This window comes from Ictidomys tridecemlineatus, chromosome 16, assembly GCF_052094955.1.
Source record: "Ictidomys tridecemlineatus isolate mIctTri1 chromosome 16, mIctTri1.hap1, whole genome shotgun sequence".
Taxonomy (NCBI): Eukaryota; Metazoa; Chordata; class Mammalia; order Rodentia; family Sciuridae; genus Ictidomys; species Ictidomys tridecemlineatus.
The window spans coordinates 8469729-8494398 of NC_135492.1; the positions used below are offsets into that span (position 1 = coordinate 8469729).

General features: G+C 37.2%; 1 protein-coding gene and 1 pseudogene across 1 annotated transcript in view; one reads left to right on the plus strand and one right to left on the minus strand.

The window, feature by feature from the left end:
- LOC144371430 (uncharacterized) overlaps positions 1–24670 on the plus strand; it is a 306284-nt gene that overhangs the window by 217863 nt on the left and 63751 nt on the right. The window lies entirely within an intron of this gene.
- LOC144371463 (glyceraldehyde-3-phosphate dehydrogenase pseudogene) lies at positions 5316–6311 on the minus strand (annotated as a pseudogene).

Here is a 24670-nt window from a genome sequence, read left to right on the forward strand (position 1 = left end):
CAAAAAGTTCTTCAGGCAAAAGGAGAATGTTGTCACTTGTAAATATGTATCTACACAAAGAAATGAAGAGAGCTAGAAGAAGAAGGTAAATAACATACAGTGGCTATGTAAAAAAGACTGTCCCCTAATTTTTAAGGTCTTTAATGGAAAATTGACTATTAGGTTCAAAATTTAGTGTGTGCTTTACAACATGTAGAACTAAAAATTACAATAAGAACGGCACAAAGGACAGGAAGAGAAAATAGAAACACTACTATAAGACTTTCAAAGTGTATGTGGAGTGTTGTGCCATTCCTTAAAGTTTGACTGTAATAAGGAAAAGGTGCATATCTTAAGTTGTGGAGCAGTGCTAGCAAATGGAAAAATGTGAGAACCTATGTAATCTGAAATTTTTCTAATAGCTACACATTAAAAATCTAAAAAGAAACAGATATAATTTTACTTTTTTATTTAACATGCTACATTCAAAATATTATCATTTATATATTTTTCAAGTTGGTCACTTTTCTGGTTTTGAATAACTTAATTCTGGAGTGGTGTCATTTGTGTGTGTATGTGTGTCTTCTGCTCAAGGTTCATTGAGATTTTTTATTCTGTTTGGAGCATTCAAATGTTAAAAAAATGTTGAGCCATTATTTTTCAAATATTTTTCTGCCCTAATCTCTCTCATCTACTTGTGAAACATCCATTAGTTTATTATTCCTACAAGTCACTAAGACTTTTTTTTTCTCTTTCTCTTAATGCAGGTTAGGTAAATTCTGCTATTTTAAGACTGTTTTTTCTAGTCTCTGAACTTCTATTAATCACACCCAATAAAATATTTAAGTATTTTACTTGATATCTCTACCATTTTTTGTCCAAATCTATAACTTCCACTGTTCACTGATTATATTCACGTTGAAATTTTTGAACATGTGAGCATAACTACATCACCTGTTTTAATTCCTGTCTGACAGTTCTGTCTTGTCTTTCATTTCTGAGTCTGTTTCCATTGGGAGATATTTGTTCCTGGTTATGAGTCATATTTCCCTTCCCTATCTGTAATGTTTTATCAGAAGCTGGATGTTAATTATACATTGCTGATTGCTGGGTTTTTAGTATTTTAAAAAAAGTATTGTTGGACAATGTCCTCACCAGTAGTTATTTGTTCAGTTTACTTCTCTTGAGGTTTGTTTTTTAAGAGTGTTTAAGGGGCTTGACTCCAGGGCTACCATGGCCTTACTTCCAAGGCATGGCATCTCTGGGGTCTTTCCTATCCATCTTTTAGTATTCAAGGTGCTTTTCCCATGTTTCCACCCTGGCTGATGGGAACCATGATTTCCAGCCTACTGGGATCTCTAGGAATTGTCTTCTTCCTGGAAACTCTTTTCCTGCAAGCTAATCTTGCCTAGGCTCATGGACTTGTATCCTGCAATTCAGATTCCACTGTTATTAATTTACAGAGATCTCTATAATATATCTGTAAGTCTTATCTCCTTCCTCTTGGAATTCCATACCCAAACTCAAGTTTCTTTGAACTTTGTTTTTCTTTCCTTAACCTGGCAATTTCCTGTTTTTTTCTCTATTTTTTTGGTGTGTGTGTGTGTGTGGTGGAGATCCTCCCTGTGCAATGGTCCAGAAATTGTCTACAGGAAGAAGGCCTGAATGTGGTAAAGGTTTTCTTTGTTTATTTCTTTTCTTTCGGGGACCATGGCTTGGAGCTTCCTATTATTAAATGCCTCAAAACTTTTCTAAATGTAGTCTATTTTTCTAATTGTCAAAAATAATAGCAAAATCCTGGACTCAGTTAGTTACACCTATGACCAGAAACACAAGAAACCTCATAAGTTTGGAGCAATTTCTCATAAAATCAACTTTCACTTACACTATCAATCAGTCATAACTAGTGACGTGGTCACTTTTGGGGGGGGTACTGGGGATTAAACCCAGGGGTGCTTAACCATTAAGCTACATCCCTTTTTAGTTGTTGAGACAGGGTCTTGCTAAGTTGCTTAGGGCCTTACTAAATTGTGGAGACTGACCTCAAATTTGCAATCCTCCTGCCTCAGCCTCCTTAATACATGGGATTATAGGTGTGCCACCAAGCCGAAGGTGACATGGTCACTTCTAACTGTAAACACTACAGTTAACATTGTGTTACTGTTTAACTGGATACATTTTACATAAATACAACAATAAAATCCACCATTTTGTTACATGGTGAAAGGGAATTGGCAAACAGTAGTTCTGCTACAATTTTATCTTGTTTTTTTAATCAATGATAATACAACTTTAAATATTTTACAATATGGTTGTATCATTTGTTTGACTATTTGTCCTTTGCTAATGGATGTTTAACTTGTCTACAAGTTTATTTTATTTTATGAGGTGCTGAGGATCGAAACCAGCACCCTGTGCATGCCAGGTGAGTGCGCTACCTACCACTTGAGCCACATCCCCAGCCCCAGTTTTTTTTTTTTTGTTTTTTAGTGCAACTTCTAACCTTACAGGTATGCATGTAACCATTACATACTGAAGTAATATTAAAACAATAGCCACCAGCATGACATGGAACCTAACCAAACATTTTGCTAGCTTACCTAGAATACATGCCAGCTATAAACAAATATTATGGTCAGTCATATTCAGTTTAAGCATGTCCTTTTATATGTTTGTGTCTTTATGTCTAAGGGACATTGTCAGGATTGGAAAATGGTATAAAGGTAGATGTACTTTAAATTTCAATTAATATTGTCAGATGGCTTTCCAAAAAGGTTAGAATAATTAATACTTAATTATTTCTATGATTTTTGCAAAATAGTGATTTTTTTTCTATTATTCTGTCTACATTTACTGGAAGAATTTACCTTTCTTTATACCTAATTTTCATTGGTATGAATTTAAGATATTTTATTTAGTGAATTATAATCTACTACTACCATCATATATTTGGATGCTCAAATTCAGATTTTGGCCAGTAGGAGCCCTTTTGAATTGGTGCCTGTGTCCTTTTAGTAGGAAATATTTAGAAAACAAGATCTGAGCTCTGTTTACTTATTTAATAGTTTAGTTGAGCACTAATCTTAGTGGGTATTAAAACTAGTTGTTGGAAGTCTGAAAAGGAACAGCAAAGAAACTTATTTCTCAATTATCTTAGCACAAGTTATCTTGCCAAAGGTCATCATTTCTAGATCATCATTTCTCAGGATAGAGAGAATTGAAAAACTGTTGCAATTTTCTATTTTAATGTTTCAATTTCATATATATAATTGAAATTATATGTGTATATATCATATATAAAAATTATGAGTTCATACTGATACTTTTAATCCCAATCTGATGCTGCAGGGTTCTTTCTTGACTTCCCCAATCCATATTTGTATCTTCTCCTAGTGGGAACCCCTCTTTTTATCAATATCAAATATTTCTCATTTGCTCAGCCCTACAATACTCACAAAATTGTTTTCCCTTTGTACAGTTTTGTTTAAAAGGATTCTGCTTTGATTATAAAAAAATTGTCTCCACTAGTCTTCAGAAATTTTATCTTCATTGTATTTCTTAGATGTTGTCTCCTACATACATATATATTTTTCCTTTTATAATTTTTTTTCTATTTTTTATTTTCTTCTGGGATGATCTATATTTTTAAAAATCTCTAACACATTCTGCCCTATAGATTTCACTACTTATCTTTTTTTCATAATGACATTTTTATCTGGTTATTTAAAAAATCATATTGCTAATTATCCAAAGATCTTTACTGTACTTTAATTGTAAAGTTGTTTCTTTTCTGTTAATTTTTTCTATTAAGATATTTTAAGGGCTGGGGATGTGGCTCAAGTGGTAGCGCGCTCGCCTGGCATGCGTTCGGCCCGGGTTCGATCCTCAGCACCACATACAGACAAAGATGCTGTGTCCGCCAAATACTGAAAAATAAATATTAAAAAAAGTTCTCTCTCTCCCTCTAAAAAAAAAGATATTTTAATTCTCAGATGTCCTGATATATGCAATATTCCCCAAGATGTTTGACTAGTCTAACTGGTAATATGTATTGGGAAAGGGTAGATGTCCAGATCCTCAGCACCAGTGAACTTTATTTAATAAAGGTGGGAGGTGAATCCTACAGCAGGTAACCTCAGACATCTCACATCTGGTCATCCACCCCTTAAAAAAATCTCACCACCTAGCCATTCCTGAACTTTACTTTTGAATTCTCAAATAGAGAAACAACGTTGTGAGGGGTCAATTCCTTGATTTGTCAGTCCTAGGGACGTAAGGGGAAGGGAAGAGGAGCAGCTACCTGAGCTTTCTTTCCTAGTCTGTTGGCCCCAAAATGTGTTGTCCTGCCCAGACTTTATCCCTTGAACATACAGGGTCTTGTGTCCAATTTCTGTAGGGAGATAGCAAGCAGTCATGAACCCAAGGGAAAGTAGAAGAGGCCTGGTTAGAACACATCTCCTGAAAGCCTCCACAGCCACACCAGCCTCCATCGTATTCCACATGCCACACTCCCCCTCTCTCTCCCTGTCTTGTTCCTGACACAGGACTTGTACTCAGCTTTCCCAGGTTCACTGTGATGCAGGCAGAGGGTTTGTTGTGGATAGCCTTTATTATGCTGAGTTATAATCTTTCTATACCTAATTTGATCAGGGCTTTTATCATGAAGGGATATTGAATCTTATTTTTTGCATCTACTGAGATAATATGGCTTTTATTCTTTCTTTTGTTGACATGATAGATTGCTTATTGACTTGCACATGTACACCATCCTTGCACCCTTGGGATAAAAACTCCTTGATCAGGGGAAATAATCTTTTTGATGTGCTGTTAAATCTTGTTTGCTAGTACTCTGTTGAGGTTGTCTGAACCTTGTTCATCAGGGATATTGGTCTATACAACTTTCTTTCTTCTTGTTGTATCCTTATTTGTTGTTGAAAACAGAATGATGCTGGCCTCCTAGAGTTTGGAAATGTTTCCTCCCTTTCAATCATATGGAAAAATCTAAGAATTGGTTATAGTTCTTTTTTAAAAGTTTGTCAAAATTCAATCATAAAGCCGTCCAGTCCTGAGGTTTCTTTGTTGGGAGACTTTTCAGTACTGATTCAATCTCATTATTTGTTATTGGCCTATTTAGGTTTTTTATGTCCTCATTTTTTTTTAATTTTGGGAGGTGCAGTAGACTTTATTGGTGGTGAAAGTAGGGCTCCTTAAACCTCCCCCCCTTTTTCAGGGTGTCTGGGATGGAAATTGGGAAGAGGGGAGATTCTTGCTGAGGGACTGAGTTAGGAACAAGGGACTCCTCACAGCCGAGGGCCTCTTTCTTTCTCTGTGTTCTTGCTGGGCAGGTGGTCCAGGGGCTCTTACTCCTTGGAGGCCATGTGGACCATCAGATCCACCACCCTGTTGCTGTAGACAAATTCATGGTCATACCAGGAAATAAGCTTGACAAAGTGATCACTGAGGGCCATGCCAGCCTCAGCACTGAAGGTGGCAGAGTGGATATCACTGTTAAAGTCATAGGAGACAACCCGGTCCTTGAGGGGCCCTCTAATGCCTGCTTTACCACCTTCCTGATGTCATTAAATCTTGCAGCTTTCTCCAGGCAACAGGTCAGATCCACAACTTACACACTGGGGTAGGCACACGAAAAGCCATGCCAGTAAGCTTCCCATTTAGTTAAGGGATGACCTTGCCTACAGCCTTAGCAGCACCAGTGGATGCAGAGAGGATATTCTGGGCAGCTACAACATCATCATGCCAGAGTTTCCCAGAGGTGCCATCTACAGTCTTCTGATTAGTAGTGATGACAAGTACTGTGGTCTTGAGTCCTTCCACAATGCTGGAGTTGTCATGGATGACCTTGGCCAGGGGATTAAGCAGTTGGTGGGTGCTACAGGAGGCATTGCTGATGATCTTGGGGGAATTGTCATATATCTCACGATTCACAGTCATCACAAACATGGGGGCATCAGCAGAAGAGGCAGAGATGACCCTTTCAGCACCACCCTTGAAATTAGTCCCAGCTTTCCCCATGCTGGTGAAGACATCAGTGGACTCCCCAATAGGTTCAGCACCAGCATCACCCCATCTGATGTTAGCAGGATCTTCCTTCTAGAAATGGACTTTCCATTGATAACAAGCTTCCTGTATTCAGCCTTGACTGTGCCATTGAATTTACCACGGGTGGAAACACACTGGAACACACAGGCCATGTAGTTGAGGTCAATGAAGGGGTCATTGATAGCAACAATATCCACTTCGCCAGACTTGAAAGCTGCCCTGGTGACCAGGCACCTAATGTGGCCAAATACATTCACTCTGACCCTCACCATCGTGTCTTAGGGATGGCATGGCTGGCACCGCAAGAGACAAGAGGATGTGCACAAGAGGAGAAGATGTGGCTGTCTGTGAACCAGAAGTGGAGTTCTCAGATTTATTTTGATAGGTTATGTGTGTCTAGAAATTTGTCCATTTCTTCTAGATTAGATTTATAAATGTTAGCATATCGTATTTATTTTTATCAGAATCTCATAATGATCATTTGTATTTCTGTGCTAATGTCTTCTTTTGCTTAATGTCTAATTTTATTTGGGTCTTCTTTTTTTCTTAGTTAGTTCAGCTAAAGGTTTGTTGCTTTTGTTTACCTTCTTAAAATATGACCTCTTCATTTTATTGATCTTTTGTATTGCCCATTTAGTCTCTTTTGCATTTATTTCTGCTCTGATCTTTCATTCCTTCTAATTTGGAGGTTGGTTTGTTCTTGCTTTTCTAGATCATTGAGATGCATTTTAAGGTTAGTTGAAATTTTTAAAAAACTTTTTTAATGTATGCACTATTGCTATCAAGTTCCCTCTGGATACTGGTTTTGTTGTATACCGTCAGTTTTGGCATGCTGTTTTCATTTTGTTTCCAGAAATTTTAATGTTTCTCTTCCTTTATCCTTGACAAACCACTATTGATTCAAGTGTATGTTGTTCAGTGTTCATGTCTAAATTAATTTTGTTGCTGACTCTAGTTTTTTCCCCATGGTAATCAGAAAAGATACAGAATATAATTTCATTTAAAATTTTTATTTAGAATTATTTTGGGGCTTAATATATTGTGTATTCTAGAGAAAACTCCATGAATTAATAAAAAGAATGTGTACTTTGCAGCTGTTGAATGGAATGTTCTGACATATAGTTGAACTCTGATGTTTGTTCATTTTTTGGTGGAGGGGCTGGATGAATTGTCCACTGACGAAAGTGAGGTATTGAAATTCCCCTCTGTTATGGTATTAGTCTCTCTCCCTTTAGGTCTAATAGTGGCTATTTTATAAAACTGGTTGCTCTGATGTTAGGTATACATAAATTTATCACATTTCTTATTGAATCCTTGATTATTATTAGTGACTTTGTCTTTACAGTTTTTATCTTAAAGTCTATTTCATCACATGTAAATGTAGCTACTACTTCTACTAGCTTTAGGTTTCCCTTTGCTTGGAATATCATTTTTCATTCTTTCATTTTATGTTTTTAGTTGTGATTTTTTTTTAGGAAGCATGTTATTGGATCTTGCTTTTTGATTTATTTAGTCCAGCTATCTTTTAATTTTTTCCACTCAAGGTCATTGATAGGTAAAGGCTTATTCCTGTTAGTTGTTTTGAATATTATTTGCTCTTTACTTTCTCTCATTTATCTTTGTGATTTTATGGCTTACTTTACTGATAAAAATGTTTTTCTTTTGCGTATTTACTCTTCTAGTAGGATTTACTTTCATGACAGTAATTTTCTTTGAGTTCTGGGTACAGGACTCCCTTAAGTATCTTTTGTATGGCTGGTCTTAATTATCTCAGTTCTGAGAAAGTCTTATTTCTTTGATTCTGAAGGATAGCATTGCTGGATGATCCTGGTTGGTAGTTCCCCCAAACCCCCACCTCCCAAGACTTAGTATGTCAGGTAACTACATTTATGGCGTAGCCTTCTTAGTAAGCAGACTCCACCTGAAAATGTGTCTTGGGTGTTGGTTTGACAAGGCTGGCTTTGATGCTAGCTGGGAACCATGCTCAATGTTGACTCGTCCTTGTGGATGCAACCAACATAGTTGGACTGATGAGGTGACCATACACTGATAACAAGGTAGCAGAGTAAGGTAGGGCTTGCCAAGTCCTGGACTGGGATCCTAAATGCTGTAGAAATTCAGGAAAGAAAGGATAAAAGTGGAGGAGTGGGGTTGGATGAGATGGAATGGGATGGGTGTACAGTTGCAGAGAAAGTAGGCCCTGAATTCCAGGCTTCTAAAAAAGGGAACTTGAATCAGTCTCAAGAATCAGTAAGTTCTTCATTACTCAGATTTGAACCAGTCACTCCCTGAGAGCAGTACATGTCAACCTATTCCTACCTGGAATGCAGGAATGCCAGAAGCTTATCCAGCAGGTGAAGTTTCCCACTAGCCTCAATCAGGTGGTCTCTAACTTCAAAAGGCTCTGGCTCCACACCTGAAAGCAGAGAGCCCAATCCTAATCATGTGCCCTGAGTCAGGGCAAAATTCTTGAGTAGAAAACCAAATAGGTAGGCAACAGAGAGAGCCCAAGCTCTTTCTAATGCAGTAGGCCCTCCAGTCCCACCTATTCGAGGCATTTTCTAATTATTTGCTTAATATCAACTGCAGAGCCTGGCACATCCAAAAAGTCTAATAAATATTTATCTAAGAAACAAACTCACTCTTTATGAAACTGAGGGAAAGGAAGATGCCAGAGATCAAGAAGATCCACAAAGGAAATTCTAAGGCTCTCACTCTAGATAAGAAATCAAGAAATAGGCTTAGGTGTGTATAAAAGTGATTCTCAAGGTACAGGCAGCAGTCAGAATATTCTGGAAGATGTCCTTCAAAATCTATGTTCCTAATGCCCCTTCTCCCTTAAAAAAAAGTTCTAATGTGCACTTGATTAAAGTTCTGTTAAACTTTTAAACAGCTCCTAATGGTACCTGGCAGACTCCTTAAAACAAGTACAGCAGACCTTTTGCAATCTTTCTACACTAGGGAATTCCAGGACCAGAGAATCGCCCATCAGAGTGCATCCAAAAACCCCAATGGGAATGAAAATGAAATACTACACATAAATTTGTGGCAACAAGAGCAGTACTTAGAGGGACATGTACAGAAGTCACTAGGATGAAAGGAGAGAGCAAAGGACACAGAGCAGGAACATGCAGGCAGAAAGAAAGGCAGGAAAAACTGCTACCCCAGAAGCTGAGTGAAGAGCGTCCCAAGGAGAAAGCCATCTGCTGTGTCAAGGGATCTGAGAGGTTAATGAAATGTGAAATGACAATGCCTGGGCATCACAGAGAACACAGGGAACTGGGCGTAGTGACCAAGGGGCTCAAGACAAAAGGAAATCCAATCCTGAAGAAGGGTTAGATGAATCCCCATTATGACCATTCTGTAAAGCTGCCAGTTTTCCTCTCCACAACTGTTACTATCATGAAAGAAAGAAAAGCTACCTGCCCTCCAAAAAAGCTTAGAAACATTTCTAGATTTTAGAAAAGTAGAGTCAAGGCAAATGCAATAGATCCTGCATTAAGAGAGAAAAAGGAAATCAGCTTAAGGGATATTACGGGACATGTGAAGAAATCTTCAGTATGATTAACACTAGATATCATCAATATAGAGAAAATGAGAAGGAGCAGAGTAGACACATAAATGCAGCAGTTCTGTTGAAGAGTCCAGCTATGATTTTGATTACAGAACTACTAATGAAAAATAATGGGGGGAAACAGGACATTGGCTCACCATCAAACAAATATGGGCGATCCACGCACTTTCAAAGCTGGGATAAGATATTCTGAAGTTTAACTTTCCTTGCCATCTCATTTTCAAATGCATCTGAAATTTTAAAGATAGATATGAAAAGAGACTAACAAATCAAAACACAAACAAAACACAAACATAACCTTACTCATTTCATAGTATTTTCCTCAAATTTATACTAACCTCCCAAATAGCAATGAATTGCACTGAGAATTAAAATCATATCCATATGGGATTTTCTTACTCCTCACTTTGTTTTGAGAAGTAAATCTACAAGGTAAACTTAGCAGTGCTTTGTTAAAACAATTGTAAACTTCTAAAATTTCTTCTATAACTGCTATTGTGGTTTTAAGAGGGGAGAAAAAAACAAATAGAGGATAAAAATCATGAGTAGACACTTAAAAGTGTTTGCTATATTGCAGGCATAAGAAAAACCATGCAAGAGGAAAAAGGGAAATTCCATCATGCAACAACCAAGTCTGAGCTACACTTAACACTGCTATTGTTCCACATCAGGTGATTGGCGTATCATTCAGAATACAAAATTCTACCTTATATTCTTGCTACACAAAGTGAGTGTAATCATAAAATATTTCTCTGCACAAAAATCACATCCCCATTTAGTTTCTTAATGGACCAAGTGCCCTCTAAATACCTAGGTCTTTCATCAAAATAGCCTTGTAGTATTTTTTCTGCAATGCTGACATGCCATGGTATATCACTACTTCTGTCTTCTTGGGAAGTTCTTTAGCTACCGATGCTTTCACTCTCCTCAGCAGAAATGGCTGCAAGAGGTTGTGAAGTTCACTTGCTGTGGAAGGAAAAACATAAAAGAGTGTGGTACAAAAATACAGCAGAGGCGCCGAACTACTAGAGAACATGAAGCAACTCACTTTCCTCATTTTCATGCTAATTCTATGTTCTAGGTCAGTACAGTAAGTTTTCACAGTTACAGATGCTCCTGGCCTTACAAAGGGATTACATTCCTATAAACCCATCACAAATTGAAAATATCTTATACGTAAAAAAGTTCCTTGAACAGACCTAACATACCAAACCCCACAGCTCAGCCCACCCTACCTCAAATGTGCTCAGCACTTACATTAGTCCACTCAGCAAAATAATCTAACCCGAAGCCTCTTCTATGAAAAACTGTGAATACTTTATGTAATGTGCTGAATGCCTGTGACTAAACGACTGACAACACAGAGCACTGTGTGGTATCAGTTACTTACCCTCAGGGTCGCCTGAGTCACTGGGGAGTCGCCTGAGTCACTGGGGAGTCGTGCCTCGTTGCTGCCACCCCGCCTCACAGGACAGTACCTTACAACCTATCCCAAGCCTGGGAAAAGACTGAAACTCATGCCCTCTTATGGCTGAAGAGCATCCCATCCTGTATTGACACCTCATTTCCTTTTTATCTGCTAATGGACGTCTAGGTGAGCTCCACACTCTGGGTACTGTGAACAGTGCTGCCATGAACACAGGAGCACAGACATCTCTTGACTCTCGATCCCTTTCTTCAACTATATACCCAGTATGGGATTGCTGAATCGTACAGCAGTTCTATTTAGTTTTCTGAGGAAATGCCATCCTGATTTTCACGATGGCCGTACCATCTCCATTCCCACCCTGGTGTCTCAGAGTTCCCCTTCCACCACAGTCTTTCCAGCGTGTGGTGTCTGTGATAACCATTCTAACGGGGGGGGGGAGGAGGTTTCCCACTGTGTTCCTGATTTGCATTTCCCTGATGATTATATTGAACATTCTAATATAACTAACAATAATGCATTTTATATCTTAAACCAGTTAGAATTCAGCATTTTGAATATACTCACCATAAATAAATGATCAAGTTTTTGCTATATGATATGCTAATGACCTAAGTGATCACTATGCAAAACATCAACAGGTATAAATATGTACTGCAAACATAGGTACAAAAAGGTACACCAATAAAAATTTGAAATTCAAAGTACAGTTTCTATTGAATGTTGCTACTTTTGTAAAGTGGTAAAGTCAAAAAATTATAAGCTGAACCACCATAATTAGAGGACCAATCATTTCTCCCTTTCCTGGTTTCTTCCTATTCCTTCTGGACTTGTTTACTGGCTTTTAATCCCCAAACTACAACACTCAAAAAACTGGATTCTTCTTAGGAATAATCTCATTTTCAAGACACTGTTTTCCAGGGTATGCTTCATTTCATCTCACTGATCAGCATACAGCCTAGAAATGCAGGGTGAGCAATACTGTCTTCATGTTTATGACAGTTAAATGAGGCTCAGAGAAATCAGGCCACTTATCCAAGGACACACAGGTGAATGTGAAAATGGTGAGCATTAAAAGTAGATTTTTATAAACTTCTAATCCCTTGTTCTTTTACAGGCCTCCTAGACTTCAAAACCTACACTAAGTTGGAAGTATACATCATGTAGGAAAACCAGAAACAGAAAACAAAAATACAAGCAACCTGTTAAATTTGAAATTCAGATAAACAATTCATAGCTCTTCAGTACCAGTGTGTCCCTTGTCATTTGTAATTAGATGTCACATATCTGACAACTCTAAACATGGGAGTAATCAATCAGAGCAGGTTTGCAGGTTATCTTTACCCTGTGGTTTGGGAATTTTTGCTATAAGAACACTCTGCAACTCATATTAACCAGCACACACATAATCACTGGGTGGCCTCCTGCCATCTGTTTTGGACAATCATCCTAGGGTATTCAGATATTATGGGAACGTTCCACAAGGCAGAGTGGCAAAGGTATAAGAAAAAGCTATGGTTATACGAATGAAGGCTTCCCTTTTCCCTTCCACATCCCAATCATCTCAAACTTCTGGTTAAAAGGAAATTCAGTGTTGCAGAATTCTTAACAGTAGTCTGTGTCTATAGCATGCACTTACTTTTCTGCACTGGCAAGTGGCATGGAAAGTTAACAAAGTCTATAATTTTTATAAATTACAAGTTGAAGCCACATGGTAACATGAACTTGAGGCATGAGGATGGTAAGCTGAAGGCCAGCCTATGAAACTGAGCAAGGCCCTGTCTCCAATTTTTTACAGAAGGACTGGTAATGTATCCCTGTGGTAGAGCACCCCTGGGTTCAATCTCCAATACCACAAAGAGAAAAAAAATTGAAAGAAAATTAGAAGTTGGTTTTAAAAAAGGCCCACATATCAGTGGGTACTTTTTACTTTTTCCAAAAGTGAACCAATAAGCCCCACTGCAGAATCATGTAACAAACAAGTAAGAGCCATGGATAGCAAACAAGTGGACACCACATGAGGGACCATCATCTGTCTTATATCTGTGGTGGTTTTTCTCCCTGGAAGGCATTCTCTGGTTATTGATTCTCTTCCTCTTCAATCTACAACTCTTATGCATTAGGGAAGTTTCTGTGTCAAGATCTCTTGGGGATAATTTGCTGAATGAAAATTAACCTGATTTGAACTCTTTTTCAATATCCCAGTAATGTTCAACAAAATCCTCCATCTGTTCCTTGGAAAAATAGGTCAGGTTACACAAAACTGAGGAGAGAGTAGAGCTCTTGGAGGCTATTCTGGATAGGAGTTCCAGTCAACAGGAGACTGAAGACCACCAAGAACTAGAATATGTAAATTAACACAATTAAAAATCTCTATCACTGGGAAGCAAATCCAAGTGACCCATCACAACATTTATTTGAACACAGAGAGACATGATCTAACACAATGAACTAAGGCAAATGAAATCAGAAGCCTCGGGTTCAAGTTGTACACTCTATTTAATGTGAGAAATAATACCTCTCCAGTTTCAACCATAAGGAGGGGATAATAATCTGTAAGAAGACACTCTTGTAAGCATGTAAGTGACATCACATTGTAAACTCTTGAGTATTACATGAGTATTCACTAGGGTTACTAAATGCAATCTATGTGAGGAGTCAAACTATGTTATGACCTACATGGGGGAATTAACGGGAGTATCTGAGTAAACACATTCGTTCAAAGAGTTTGAGAAGCCAAAATATTCATAGCATCACGCCTCTCTGCTACAAACAAGCAGCAAGATTTACACTGACACAATGTCTGTTCATAAACTTTGAAATATATCAGAGTCAAGATATCAAGATTTCTAGATGTTTCTGGATAGTAAGCCATGGACAGTCCAACATAAAAAGGGATTCTGTTAATTTTTGAGAAACAGGGCTGGGAATGTGGGTCACCAGCAGAACGCTTGCCTAGCATGCATGAAGCCCTGGGTAAATCCCCAGCATTTCCAAGAGAAAAAGGAAAAACACTGAGAAACAGATAGGAACACGGAAGATAAGAGACTAATGAAGGAAGAAAAACAGTAACAACAGATATCAGGCCAAGCAAGGTCAACCTCTGAGCTGACATTAACAAGAAATTACACCAGCAGAATTAAGTAATGTGGAAAAGTCACATCTTATGCATGTGTATTATTTTAAATATAGAGTACAAACTCTTGGAAAGGAAACGTAATCAAGGGTCCCTAAAAAGAAGGCAAAGAGGACAGCAGAAATAGAGGATGCCCTACCAGGCAGGGGATAACAATATTGGAAACTAATAAAAATGATGATATCTTCAGTAAAAACTCTAAACACTGCAACTTTTAGGCCAATAAATATTAAATACATAATCCAGGTCTAAGATTTTTCTCTAAATTACCTCTAAATTTAAGTGATTTATTATAGGATGAGGACCAAATTTTGATTATCTCAAAAATTAACAAGTGTGGTCTCATGAATGAGCAAATTTTCAGGTCAACCAGGAGAAGGTACTTCACATTTCATTGGCTTCTCAGAAACAATGGCAGCTCCAGGCCACAATGATCTTTCTCATTTACTTTGCTGAATGATACAAGAGATCAAGAGAAGGGAATGCAATCAAGTGTATCATACTAAAAATACAACAGACGAGAGACTGAAGGCAATATGCTGTAAGAAATTGGTCTCTTCATGACTCCATGTGAATGGTAAGTTTTTAAATAAGTAAATTGGGGGAGGCATAAGGTATATCCAATGCATCTACAACTGCAGACAGGAGTATAAGATCTTTATTTGTTAAAAAAAAAAAGAAAGAAAGAGAGAAAAATTAAAAGCACTCAAGAGAGTTGAAAAATCTCCAAAAATACAATGCATTTTATTGGGGTAGGGTCTGACTCATTTGATAACTAGATTTTAGTAAATGTTATCTTCTATGTAAAAGAGAAAGGAATAGTAATTAGCCATATTAAATACTACTTTTGTCACTGCCCTCCCAAACAGGTTAATTTAGCTCTGCACAAGTCTGACTACACAAGTTTTAATTTATGAGATAGACATCATTATCTGAAGTACATGTATGAAGACAGGAATGGTGTGACTCTACTTGTGTACAACCAGAGATATGAACAATTGTGCTCTATATGGGTAATTTGAATTATAATGCATTCTGCTGTTATATATTACAAATTAGAACAAATAATAATAATAATAATAATAATAATAATAATAGTAATAATAAAGTTTCAATTTAGTTGGCTTTGTATAGACTAAACTAAGTGGTTTTAAAAGGGAGTTAGAGGGGAGAAGGAATGGTGAACAAATGGGTATAGGATTTCTGAGCCAGGAAACTGCTCTGCATGATACTATCAGGTGGAAACATGCCATCACCTGTTTGTTCAAACTCACAGGACACGCAACAGCGAGTGAAACCAGCATTACAGATTCTGGTGACACTGCGGTGCCAATGTAGATTTATTAGTTTTAACATCTCTCTTCAGGGAGAGGCTGAGAATGGGGGAAGCAAGGCTTGTAAAGGGGCAGGGGATATATGGGAACTCTCTGTACCTTTTATTCAATTTTGTTGTAAACCTAACTTGCTCTAAAAAATAAAGTCTATTGAAAAAAGAAAGGGGGTGTGTAAAAACTAAGACTATCCTTTGAGTTTACCTCTGAAAGTGTCTTATGCAGCAGAGAGCTTTGGCTTTTCAATCTGTGGGCTTCATCCACAACAAGAGCACTCCAGGAGAAGCCGTGAGAGAAAATCCAAACTTTCAGCTTGGTGTAGCTCAAACATATTTCACAACCACATCTTACTATACAATTATGACTTGTTAGAAAGACTAACAGCCCACTCTGTTAGAAGCATACCTGGAATTGTGACCTTCCTATCTGGAAAGGTTACCATGTGCTTTGTTTTCCCCTCAGATGAGAGAGATCTATGCAGAAAGTAAGGAGCCAAAGACAGAAATGAAAGGATACATTTATCATATTATACTATGTACCAGACATTGCGTTTGTGGCTTTGTGTGCAATTTAATCCAAAGAATAAGACAAGTAACCATAATTGTGCCAACAAGGACACTAAAACTCTGAAAGGCTAGGTAAATAGGTAAAGATCATAAGGGCAAAGCAGAGATTCAAACCCATAAGAAAAATCAAGAGACAGTGATGTCACAGCAGCTAAAGGAGTAGGACTTTAAAATGGGAGAGTGGTGAACAGAATCATGGAGATGTCCAGGACGATGCAGCCACTGGACTTGTTAACGTGGAGGTCACTGGGGGCTGCTGCCACAGCATGTTTATAGTATAGTATGTCATGAGAGAAATTTCTCAAGAATTTTCAGTCCTAGAATCATATTTTTAACAGATGCTACTGGTGGAAAGCTGTTAAAAAATCCAAAATATAGAAAAAAATAGATGATATTCTAGATGCATTAACTTAAAATAGCAAAAAAAATGAAAATAAACTAATAATAGGTGATAAAATGATAAATAGTAGCTGCAAAATACAATGAAAAACGTATAAATACTGAATGTCCTTTTAAAAATGTGAAAATCATGCAAAAGATAATAAAGTGGGCGTTATAAGACTTTTAAGTTTTTAATTTTATTGGTAAACATTATGGAATCCCACTGCATTTTTTTTGCACTTGTAAAACTAAGTGTGTAAAACAAAAAAGTGGGTAAGGAAGGACAATACCTGAAAAATTTTTAAAAAGTCTGTGTAAAGGCTGGCCTTCCTTCCAATACCATGACAGATACTACAGACATACAGGAAGATAATCAGAAATTATGTTGAAAACTTGTGCTCCAATAAAATAGAAAACTTCAAAGGCATCGACAAATTCCTAGAGTCATATGATTTGCCTAAATTGAATCAGGATGAAATACACAATTTAAACAGATCAATTTCAAATGATGATGGGCTGGAGATGTGGCTCAAGTGGTAACGCGCTCGCCTGGCTTGCATGCGGCCCGGGTTCAATCCTCAGCACCACATACAAAGATGTTGTGTCCGCCGAGAACTAAAAAATAAATATTAAAATTCTCTCTTTCTTTCTCTCTTAAAAAAAATTCAAATGACGAAATAGAAGATACTATCAGAAGTCTACCAACCAAGAAAAGCCAAGGACTGGATGGAAACACAGCCAAGTTCTACAAGACTTTTAAAGAAGAACAAATACCAATACTCTTAATTTATTTCAGGAAATAGAAAAAGAGGGAGCACTTCCAAACTCATTTTATGAGGCCAATATCACCCTGATTCCAAAACCAGGCGAAGACATATCAAAAAAAGAAAACTTCAGACCAGTATCTCTAATGAACAAGATACAAAAATTCTCATAAAATTCTGGCAAATGAAATACAAAAACATCAAAAAGATTGTGCATCATGATCAAGTGGGATTCATCCCAGGGATGCAAGTTTGGTTCAACAGAAATCAATAAACGTAAGTCATCACATCAATAGACTTAAAGATAAGAATCATGTAATCATCTCAATAGATGCAGAAAAAGCATATGAGAAAATACAGCACTACTTCATGTTCAATAGACTAGAAAAACTAAAGATAACAGGAACATATCTCAACATCATAAAGGCTCTCTACACTAAGCCCCAGGCCAACATCATTCTAAATGAAGAAAAATTGAAGGCATTCCATCTAAAAACTGGAACAAGACAGGGATGTCCTCTTTTACCACTTCTATTTAACACAGTACATAAAACACTGGCCAGAGCAATTAGACGAAAGAAATCAAAGGGATAGATATAGGAAAAGAACTCAAATTGGCATTATTTGATGATGATATGATTCTACATCTAATTAGTAAATAAATGTAGCAGGATATAAAATCAACACTAATAAGTCAAAAGCATTTCTGTATATCAGTGACAAAGCCTCTAGAAAGAAATGAGAAAAACTATCTCATTCACAATAACCTCAAAACATTAACAATATAAATAAAACAAAAACAAAACAAAACAAAAACCCCAGAACACACCCAAAAAACTTGGGAATCCACTTAAGGAAAGAGGTAAAAGATCTGTATAAAGAAAATTATAGAACCCTAAAGAAAGAAATCAAAGAAGGCCTTAGAAGATGGAAAGATCTACCTCGCTCTAGGTTAGGCAGAATTAATATTTTATCAAAATGACCATACTACCAAAAGCAGTTTACAGATTTAATGCAATTCCAATCAAAATCCTAATGACATTCCTCATAAAAACAGAAAAAGCAATCATGAAATTCATCTGCTAAAATAAGAAACCCAGAATAGCTAAAGCAATCTTTAGCAGGATAAGTGAAGCAGGGGGCATCACTATACCAGACCTTAAACCATACTACAGAGCAATAGTAACAAAATCAGCATGGTATTGAAACCAAAACAGACTGATAGACCAATGGTACAGAATAGAGGGCACAGAGACTAACCCACAAAATTGCAATTATCTTATATTAGAAAAAAGTTCCAAAAACACACACTGGAGAAAAGATAAACTCTTCAACAAATGGTGCTGGTAAAACTGAAAATCCACATGCAAAATGAAACTAAACCCCTATCTCTCACCATGCACAAAACTCAAGTCAAAATAGATCAAGGACCTGGGAATAGAACCTAAGAACCTGCATCTAATAGAAGTAAAAGTAGGCCCTGATCTCCATCATGTGGGATTAGGCCCCAACTTCCTTCATAAGACTCTTTTGGTGCCAGAATTAAAATCAAGAATTAATAAATGGGACAGATTCAAACTAAAAAGTTTCTTTTCAGCCAAAGAAACAATTTGTGAGAGGGTACAACTTGGGAGCAAATTTTTACCCCTCATATATCAGACACAGCACTAATCTTTAGGGTATATAAACAACTCAAAAAGCCAAACACTAAAATAAATAAATAAATAAATAAATAAATAAATAAATAACCAACCCAATCAATAAATGGGCAAAGGATCTGAACAGACACTTCTCAGAAGATAATATACAATCAGTCAACAAATATATAAAAAAAAATGTTCATCAACGCTAGCAATTAGAGACATAAAAATCAAAAGTACTCTAAGATTTCATCTCACTCTAATCAGAATGGCAGCTATTATGGATACAAACAACAATAAGTGTTGGCGAGGATGTGGGAGAAAATTAACTGCTGGTGGGACTGCAATTGTTTTAGCCAATATGGAAAGCAGTATGGAGATCCTTTGGAAAGCTGGGAATGGAACTACCATCTGACCCACCTATCCCACACCTCGGTCTATACTCAAAGGACTTAAAAACAGCATACTACAGGAACACAGCCACATCAATGTTTATAGCAGCACAATTCACAATAGCTAAAATGTGGAGCCAACCTAGATGCCCTTCAGTAGATAAATGGATTAAAAACTGTGGCAAACATACACAATGAAATATTACTCAGCAATAAAAGAAAAAAAAAATTATGGCATTTGCAGGTAAATGGATGGAGTTGGAGAATAATGCTAAGTGAAGTTAGCCAATCCCAAAAATCCAAATGCTGAATGTTTTCTTTGATATAAGGAGGCTGATTCTTAGTGGGGTAGGGAGGGAGAGCATTGGAGGAACAGACAAACTTTAGATAGGGCAGAGTGGTGGGAGGGGAAGGGAGGGGGCATGGGGTTAAAAGTGATGATAGAATTTGATGGACACTATTATTCCAAGTACATGTATGAAGACATGAATGGTGTGAATATACTGTGTATACAACCAGAGATATAAAAAAAACGTGCTCTATATATGTTATATGAATTGCAATGCATTCCACTGTCATACATAAATAAAAAAAACTAATACAAAGAAAGATAATTAACCCATAATGAATGTGTTGGTCAGCTTTCTGCTACTGTGACAAGTAGCTAAGATAATGAGTTTATAAAAAGTTTTACTCTGGCTCACAATTTTGGAGGGTCAGTCCACCATCAGCTGGCCCCCTTGCTGTTAAGCACATCATGGCAGAAGGGCATGGCAGAGCAAGCCAGCTATCTCAAGGCTGAGACAGAGAGAGCAAAGAAGAGGAAGAGACTGGATTCCTGCTACCCATTCCAAGGACACACCCTCAATGAATGACCAGAAGAAATCTCATGAGGGCTCACCTTTCAAAGGTTCCACACACTCTCACCAGTTTCTTGCTGGGGACCAAGACTTTAACATATGAGCCTTTGGGAGATATATAGGATCCAAACTATAGCAGTAAATCTCAATAAGTACTAGCTGTTAAAAATATCATCTTCTTCCTGTAGAAATCTCTGTGAAGCCCAGCTCAAGGCCAGAGGCCTTGTTTGCACATTTCTTCAAAGTACTATACTGGATATATTTGTGAAAATAGTAAGGGGGTGTCCACCACCTTGGCCAGTGGCCAAGTAAACAGGGCAACACAAAAATAGAAAGTTTATCTACATTGAATTCTTTTGCAGAGACTCTTTGGCTGAAAGTCCCCAAATCAACCATGGTGAAGTGGACATTTCTGTGGAGAAAGGGATACTACTTCATTGGATCCCCCTCTTCCTCCAGGGACAAGTCTTTTCTGCTGTCCTTTAATAAAGCTTCAACTTTCCACTCTAAACTTGCCTTGACGTGCTTCTCTGGTGTTATACTTCAGCATTGGGAAAGCAAGGCCTCATTACCAGTAAACAGCAGTAACAATAACTGTCAAAGGACAGAGATAATGCCAAAAGTAAAGTCAACATTTAGAATTGAAGATAATAATAATCTTTAGTGATAAGAATTCCTAAATTTAATACTTTAAAAATAATAACATGTTGCCAGGGAGCAAATTTGTGACATTGCAGTCAAGGGAAGAAATAAAGAATGTCCATGCGTTTCTGCCCCTTTCAATTCTTTATTCACTCAAATTCTTAATACAACTTTTCTCTATAGGTTCCTAATGAAGAAAACAACAATCTTTAATGATAGCACTGCAGTGGAGATAATCAAATAACACCAAGAAATTCTAGATTAATTAATTCCCAGAAAACAATTTTAGATTAATTCTGAACATTGCAAAACAGATTTAATCATGACAGGCTAGTGACAGACATTTCCTCTGAATGCTAAGTTCAAAACTCTCAAGCCATAGGCTTTATGTCCTGCAGATGCACACTCACTCAGACAGCAGTGATCAGGTCCCAAACCAAAACAGGCTTTTTCTGGTGGGAAGTGGACGACCATTTGAGGAGACGGTCACAGGGAGAAGTTGCAGCTCTCACAAAGGACCAGACAAGGCGATAGAGTTTGAGAGCAGTGAGGATCACACAGAGAATCAGGAGAATGATGGCAAGTGATGGGATGTCAGTGTAGGTCCTCATCAGGCTCCCCAGCTGGAGTACATACTTGTTTGGGCTGGCTGAATCCCTGTTTATTAGCTCTATTTTTTTATACTAAATTTTGTTTTTATTTTTTATTTTTTCCACACCTTGTAATTATCAGGTGCCACCAGATTTCTCATTTACCCTGAGGTCAGAAATATCTGGTTTCCATCCTTATATTCTCACCTTTCACTCTTATCAGGAGAGGAAAGCCTGCCAGAGGCTTTATTCAGTTTATCAGGGTGAGGGGAAGTAATTTGTCTGAGGCCATATTAGAGGGCTCTGTGGGTGTGCCTGGTGAAAATTGACCTCTAATAATGACCTCAGGTTTCAAAATGAAGTTTTTTAAATGGAGTGAGAAACTAATGTGACTTCATTTTTGAGAAACCAGCCTCTACCTCAGAGCAAAGCCTGTCCAAAGGGGTGAGTTACCCTTGTCCATGGAAAAACTCAGAGTACTCTTAGGCATATACCCACCCTGCTGAGTTGTTTGTCTGTAAATAACTAGAGAGATCTTCCATGCCAAGTGATCCTGAATTAGTTACACTAGGTTAGGACCCATAGCAACCCCCTAGCTACCACAAAAAGCATGAGACACAGAAAATACCTGAAACACCAGGTGATCTTCCCAGTAGTTTTGTTGATTGGTAACATGATTAGGCAAATTTATCATATACACTCTTGCAACCTGTCATGGCCTAAACCAATCAGTTCAAATGTATCCACAACTTGAACTAACCAATCACCCTTACACAACTTGTTCCTGCCAATGAATGTGCTAAGAGTTGTTGTTTGACTTTTCTGTGATGTGAAATAATTGGCTGTGTGATGTTGTGATGCATACAATATTCCCAAAAATCTATTAATCCTCAATGAATTAAGGGTCAAGACTCACTCTTTGGGACCACTGTATCTGAAATGGTTGTGAGTCCAGGCTTGAGCTTACAATAAACACTCTTGTGTGACTGCGTCAGATTCAGCTCCTGGAGGTCTACTTTGGTCTCATGAATCTGGAATTACAGGAGTTGCTTAGGCTCAGGCCTAAGGCCATTCTCACACAACCTCTTTCACCTTGACAGCTCTTCTGCAGATAAACAGAAGCCATAACACATAATTCCTGTCTTCATAAACTCGATCTCTTGAGTCCAGTGTCATTTCAAGTTCTGGGTTTAAAAAGACATATTCATTTTCCTTGATGTTTTCAATAAATCACACAGAATTCTTAGAAATGGCTTGGAAGGATAACGATGTTATATTGCAAAACTTCATGAACTTTCAAATTGCTTGCTGTGTGTGACTGACCAGTATGTGAAAGGCCTTGGGAATATGTGAATATATTATGAATATAATAGAGAGAACTCTTGAGACTTTTTTTCTTACTGTACACACATCCTGAGGCCAAATGAGGCTGTTTACTAGAGGTCATTTCTCAAAGAAGAGATAATGATCATAAAGGAATAAATTAACCTATATATTATAAATAAATCTAATATATATTTGATTAAAATTGAGGACATATATGGTCATGCCAAATAGTTTGCTGAATCATTTCAATTACATTTATTTAGTTATTTTAATATTTTGCTTACTATCTGCATTAGAGACATCATTGACCTGTAATTCAGGAAAACTGTTAATTCTGGCACTGAATTTATCAGGTTTTGACACTTTGATATATCTCTTATTGCCATAGGATCTCTTGTTACTCAATGTGTATATTTATAAGTTTACATATTCTAGAAGATTTTAGAAAGATGAAAGAAAATATGTATTAAAAGAGTAGTTTAAAAGCTCTTTAATATACCATTGCTATGGTTATTAAATAGCATTTTCTTTTTAAGAATATATTAACCTGGGGCTGGGGATGTGGCTCAAGCAGTAGCGCACTTGCCTGGCATGCATGCAGCTCGGGTTCGATCTTTAGCACCACATACAAAGATGTTGTGTCTGCCGAAAACTAAAAAATAAATATTAAAATTTTCTCTCTCTTCTCTCTCTCTCTCTCTCTCTCTCTCTCTCTCTCTCTCTCTCTCTCTTAAAAAAGAATGTATTAACCAGCAATATGTATACAACAATAACATAATAAATAAATATGGTACAAACAAATAAACATAAATTAATAAATGTTATATGATTTATTTTATAATAATATTGGTAAAATATACACAGAGATGAAAATAAACATTTAAATAATGATACATGTACATGTCCATTTTTATTAAGGTATAGTGAAATACATCTATTTTTGTAATATACTTTTGTTCATGAAAGCATTGCTGCAGTCTTGGCTGGGCACAGAATCATGAGCCACCACACACCTTGTAGATTCAAACAGCAATTCTTTATTCCCGAACTCACACCAGCCCTGTACAAACACATTCTGGGGAAATTTACGTTCTGCTGCACAATTCACGTCCCAAAATATACTTACTCAATTCCACAGAGAACTCAGTGGGAACTCAGGCAGCAGGAACACCCTATTCCCAGCAGCAATAATCTTCAACCTCCTACTTCCCTAAAACCCATATTGTCTTAAACCAGGAACGCCCTAAACTTGTCTTAAACCGGGAACGCCTTAAACCCAAGGAGCGGGGATACTTCCTCAAACTTGCGGGATACACCTTAAATTTGGATCCACCCTCGTCCTTGAGCAGGGTCACCTTACATGCAATGTCAACAGCGAAATTCCAAGGCAAGTCCATTTAACATGGAGTATGCTGGCAAGGAAATTTTGATGCGTCATTCCTACTTGGCAATGGCCCTCAGCAAAGCATCATAAATATTATTATCAAATATTATTGTAGCTGCACAAAATAAAAAATCCAAATTGTACATATATCAGTAAATAAATGGCTTTTAGTGACTGAAATTTCTGAGTTTGTTATTGTGAAACACAAATATTCAGTAAAATATGCTCTGAAGAAAACCTCAATTTGAGGACTGGGTATGTGGCTCAAGCAGTAGCACACTCGCCTGGCATGCGTGAAGCCTGGGTTTGATCCTCAGCACCACATACAAACAAAGATGTTGTGTCCACCAAAAACTTAAAAATCAAATATTAAAAAAAAAATTTCTCTCTCTCTCTCTCTCTCTCTCTCTCTCTCTCTTTAAATAAAAGAAAAGAAAACCTCAATTTGAAAATGTAAAAACATAGAAAGGAGTATTTAGAGTTGTTTTACCATGAGATTAATTTAAAATACTTTTGATACCCGAAAAAATACTCTGAAGTTTTTACTCTTAAGAAATACATATGAAAGAGTACAGCAATTCTGTCTCTGAGTAATGCAAGCATAAGAAAAAGATGATCA